Source organism: Hibiscus syriacus, unplaced genomic scaffold, assembly GCF_006381635.1.
Source record: "Hibiscus syriacus cultivar Baekdansim isolate YM2019G1 unplaced genomic scaffold, ASM638163v2 tig00110652_pilon, whole genome shotgun sequence".
NCBI lineage: Eukaryota > Viridiplantae > Streptophyta > Magnoliopsida > Malvales > Malvaceae > Hibiscus > Hibiscus syriacus.
In genome coordinates this window covers 929,610-935,609 of record NW_024062812.1, presented here as the reverse complement: position 1 = coordinate 935,609, position 6,000 = coordinate 929,610, and positions in this window count along the sequence as shown.

The following is a 6,000-nucleotide window of genomic DNA, read 5'->3' as shown; positions in this document are numbered from 1 at the left end:
GATTGACAAAAACTGTATGTGGCGAATGATTGCAAAGAGAATAAAAGATTGCGAAATGTTTCAAGTTAGGACTTTTATTGATAAACATACATGTTCAAGAACCCAAGTTTTTCCTCACCATAGACAGGCAAACAAAAAGGTGTTGGGTGGTTTTCTGGCTGAGTTAATGTTTTGAATGGCAGGGTATATCGGGGACATGAAATTATGAATGACATGAATGCTCGGTTCAAGATTAGTATATCATATTCTCAAGCTTGGAGAGCCAAATGTTATGCCTTGGAATTGTTGAGGGGGTCGCCAGAAGCATCGTTTGCCCAACTGCCGGCTTATTGTCACAATTTAAAGCTGAAAAATCCTGGGTCGGTAACTCATATCAAAACAGATAGAGATGGACGCTTGAGTTGCTGTTTATCGCCATTGGTGCTACGGTTAGTAAATCAATATAATTTTGTTGACTCATTTTTGTTAGTTACATGCATTTCACATTTAAATGATTATATTTCTTGTGTATATTATTTTGTAGATTCGTTCGTTTATTACTTGCATGCGCCCAGTTATTATAGTTGACGGAGCACATTTGAAAGGTCGATACCTTGGAGTAAACTTATTAGCAGTAGCCATGGATGCTAACAATGGGATATTGCCAATAGCTTACGGGGTTGGCAAATCTGAAACCTCTGATTCATGGACATGGTTTATGGGGCATCTTAGGGATTGCATAGGTCCTATTAGCAATCTGACAATCATATCCGATAGGGCAAACTCAATTGACAACGCTGTTAGAAGGTGTTTCCCAGATGCTTTTCATGGACTTTGTGGTGTTCATTTGTATAGAAATCTAAAATCAAGGTCTGCTGGTATAAAAAAGCACAAATGGACATACTGGAAGGCTGTAAAAGTTATCGGAAGTGGATTTCAATAAGCATATAAATTGTTTAAGACGTGTTTTGCCTCAGTGTGCTCAAACACTAGAAGATGTCGGGTTTGAAAGATGGTCAAGAGTACATCAACTTGGAGCAAGATATGGTTTCATGATGTCTAATAGTGCAGAATCAATCAACGCTCTAAGTCGTCATTCCCGGAAATTACCCATTACTATGTTAATGGAGTTTTTTCGAGCCTCTATTCAACAGTGGTACTACAAGAAAAGAAACCATGCAGGTATTATTCTTTGAATTCGTAACTATCATATTTATATTTTACTAAGTATTGTTTATTTAAATTTACAGGAACATTGGAACATCGTGTTACACCATGGACTGAAAAAAAGATAACGAAACGTGTTGTGAAGTCAACGTCATGGAGAGTTGAACCATGTTCAAACACTTTGTTTCAAGTACTGGATAATAACTTAAATGGGCTAGTCGATCTAAATGCAAAGACGTGTAGTTGTATGAAATGGCAAACATCTGGTTATCCGTGTGGCCATGTTATAAAAGTTGCTCTTCATTTAAACCAAGATGATTCAAGCGCATACGCTATGGATTGCTACACTACAGAAGTTTATCGACAGACTTATGCCGAGATTGTCTACCCTATTCCACATCCTTCTGAGTGGGACATACAGATGACTTACAAACAGTTTTGCCACCAGCCATGGACAGAAGGCTACCTGGCCGACCAAAAAGTCACGATCGTATACCGTCTAAGGGTGAAGAGAAGAAGAGATCGACATGTAGTCGGTGCAAGGAAAGTGGTCATACAAGGTTGACATGTGGATCACCAGTGCCATCAAAATCATCTTTTCCTCTACCAAAATATGGATCCTCATCAAAATCACAATTGGCTTCACCTTTTGGGACTGTTAACTTAGGTGATTTTTAAATGCAAACGTTGTATTATGTGGATTTTATGTGTGAACTTTTAACATTTTCAGTTGAATTAATGACTCAGGCCAACCATTTTGACTTAACCAACTCTTGTTATTCAGTTGTTATCACTATTAGGCATGCATTTGACTATCGCAACACGGAAATTACAATCGCAACGAGAGAATCGCAATGCGAAATGAAAATCCCAACATGAAAATCGCAATGCGGAAATGAAAATCGCAATGCGAAATGAAAATCGCAATGCGAAATGAAAATCGCAACGAGAGAATCGCAATGCGAAATGAAAATCGCAATGCGAAATGAAAATCGCAACGAGAGAATCGCAATGCGAAATTAAAATCGCAATACGGAGACTTAATAGCACGTGCACGCTGTCTGATGCGTGAACTCCGTCGTGCAAGCATAACCCGACGTAAAGCATCCACTCTATCGGGCCGCTAAATAATTAAATACAAAAATCAGTAAATAAATAGACATGATATTTAAACAGTGAAAACAAAGACAAATATGTTTCAAACTTGCATTGTATTCACCCAAGTCATTATTCTATCATAGTTCACAAAATGCATCAGATAACAAAGAAAAATATGTTTCAAACTAATACCCTAAAGTTAGTATTTGTCTTTGTTTTGTCTATTGGTTGAAGTAATGCAATCCATTCAAGTTTCAATTTGCAGAAGAAGAAATAGTTTACTTTCGCAACACGAAACTTAAAATCGCAACGCGAAACCAAAATTGCAACGCGAAATGAAAATCGCAACGACAGAATCGCAATGCGAAATGAAAATCGCAACGAAAGAATCGCAACGCGAAATGAAAATCGCAATGCGATTTTGGTTTCGCGTTGCGATCTTGTCGTTGCGATTTTGGTTTCGCATTGCGATTCTGTCGTTGCGATTTTCATTTCGCGTTGCGATTTTGGTTTCGCGTTGCGATTTTAAGTTTCGTGTTGCGAAAGTAAACTATTTCTTCTTCTGCAAATTGAAACTTGAATGGATTGCATTACTTTACTATTTCACAGTGTTAAAGAATACACAGTTTAGCAGAATTGGCAGCAACCGAACAAATTTACTTTCAACAAAAACAAAACAAAGACAAATACTATTTCACAGTGTTAAAGAATACACAGTTTAGCAGAATTGGCAGCAACCGAACAAATTTACTTTCAACCAAAAGACAAAACAAAGACAAATACTATTTCACAGTGTTAAAGAATACACAGTTTAGCAGAATTGGCAGCAACCGAACAAATTTACTTTCAACCAAAAGACAAAACAAAGACAAATACTATTTCACAGTGTTAAAGAATACACAGTTTAGCAGAATTGGCAGCAACCGAACAAATTTACTTTCAACCAAAAGACAAAACAAAGACAAATACTATTTCACAGTGTTAAAGAATACACAGTTTAGCAGAATTGGCAGCAACCGAACAAATTTACTTTCAACCAAAAGACAAAACAAAGACAAATACTATTTCACAGTGTTAAAGAATACACAGTTTAGCAGAATTGGCAGCAACCGAACAAATTTACTTTCAACCAAAAGACAAAACAAAGACAAATACTATTTCACAGTGTTAAAGAATACACAGTTAGCAGAATTGGCAGCAACCGAACAAATTTACTTTCAACCAAAAGACAAAACAAAGACAAATACTATTTCACAGTGTTAAAGAATACACAGTTTAGCAGAATTGGCAGCAACCGAATAAATTTACTAAGCAATCTAAGTGAAATGGCTAATCTAAGTGAAATTACGAGTAAATTTATCATTAAGTTAAATATGGAAAATCTTAAACTTACCTCGTTGCGTAGAGTATGAACCTCATTCTGCAACGATACTATCATCTCACGTAGAGCGGCAACCTCACCACGTAAAGTTGACACCTCCACACGCCATGCACCATCGTTATCGCGTAGAGTACCGATCTCCTCACGCAAGGCATTGACCTCATCACGTAACTCCCTTGACTCATCCCGTTGAGGTGGAGGTGGAGAACAGGGAGATAGGAGTCGTGGCATCTTTGCCGGTCGCCTATCATGAGGTGATGGTGGAGAAGAGGCTCGATGATGTGACGGGATAGGTGATGGCTCTCGTTCTAGAGGTGTATAGTCGGGTCGATCAGGTGATGGCTCTAGGTGAGGTGATGGCTCTCGAATTGGAGGAAGTGGATGCTGCTCATCATCCGTGCCATCAAAAAAACTCTGACTAGCTTGCCACCAATCAGTGGCAAGCTCTTCCTCCGTGGGTGTCAGTCTTTGTAATGGAATGTTGGCCTCCTAAAATATAAAAACTCAAACAAAGTTAAACGTCTACTATTAATAACTTGTTTATATATTATATGAAAGTATTTGTGTTAACTTACATTATTTATTGTCGCATATGGTATTAAGTCTTCCCAATCCAACAGAGTTTTCCTCTTCCAGGAAATAGCCCTGGGAATATCATTTGACGTTTTTATTGCATATGTACGCATGCTGGGGAAAGCCTCGAATATCCAAATCTACAAATAATATAATAACAAAATTAGTAATTGTTAAATAATTAATTATAATTTTAGAAACATTATATAGAAATTCTTACCTTAAAGGCCCAAACAAAGCCTGACAAAGTGTATTTGGACCCATCGCCCCGCAAACTTTTGCGGTCATCAAAGGCAGACGACAACTTAGTCCAGGTAGCTTTCCATATACGAACCCCACGGAAACAGATTCCATGCATTCAGGTCCTCTACCAATATTATTAGCTCCCGATGAATAGGTTGTCTGGCCTCTCTGCCTAAAAAGCCGGCATACACAAGTAGTAGAAGGCATACTCGGACAACATCGACGTCATCCATCCGAGTGAAACCAGCTTTCTTATTAAACAATTTCTTCAGGTCGTCGACATGTAGGTTCGGCTTCTCCATTGACTCATCCGGAAAAACCCGGGATAACCATGATGGGTGGGCGATATGACGAGTGTACCGGCCTACATCATCGTGTCCGAATCGTAGACCAGTGATTAAGCAGAACTCCTTCCGCCCAAAACAAGTATACGCTGGTGGAAAATGAAACCATATCTCTTCCTCACCACGTTGTATACTGTCGGGTAGATTTGATGTCATGGTCTGAAGCCACAAATGGGTCAAATTAGCATCTCCACCCGGATGTTGTACTCTCAGCCATGGCCCGAAGCAGGTTTCCTCAAACAATTGTCTTTGAGCAGGTGAAAGCTTCGAAGCAATTGTAGTGGCCAGGCTGACTTTATTTCTCAAGGTCAATTGAGCCGAAAAAAATTTCTACAAAAACAATAAACATACCAAGTTAGATATACCAAAAACTACACTGTGAAGATATACCAAAAACAATAAACATAAAAAGTAGTAGTTTATTCTTGAAACTAAAATTTGCAACACTGTTTTGTCTTTTGGTTGAAATGAAAATCGCAACGCGAAATGAAAATCGCAACTAGAGAATCGCAACGCGAAATGAAAATCGCAACGCGAAATGAAAATCGCAATGCGATTTTGGTTTCGCGTTGCGATTCTCTCGTTGCGATTTTCATTTCGCGTTGCGATTCTCTCGTTGCGATTTTCATTTCTCTCGTTGCGACAGTCATTCTCTCGTTGCGATTTTCATTTATCTCGTTGCGACTCTTCTGCAAATTGAAACTTGAATGGATTGCATTACTTCAACCAAAAGACAGAACAAAGACAAAGACAAATACTAACTTGAAAATCGCAACGAGAGAATAGCAACGCGAAATGAAAATCGCAACGACAGAATCGTAACGCGAAATGAAATCTAAGTGAAATGGTTAATCTATTATTGAAATGACCAGTAAACTTATCATCAGTTTCAATATGAAAAACCTACAATAATGCAAACATTTCAAAATAAAAATAATTAAAAAAACTAACCCTCGGAGGTTGATTTTCCATTTCTGAATATTGTGAGGGATTTCTGACCGTGAATGGTTGTGAGGGATTTCGCCGGAGATGGGGACGGAAATCTTCGGATATGGGGACGGATTTCTTCGCCGTAGAGAGTGAGAGATGGAGATGGGACTGAGTTGTGATTTTAGGTTTTAGGTTATGAGTTGCGATTACGGGATTTTATCTTAATATTGGTTTTTGTAATTTGAAAATAAAATACGCGTAGCGATTATAATGGCGCTTTAAATA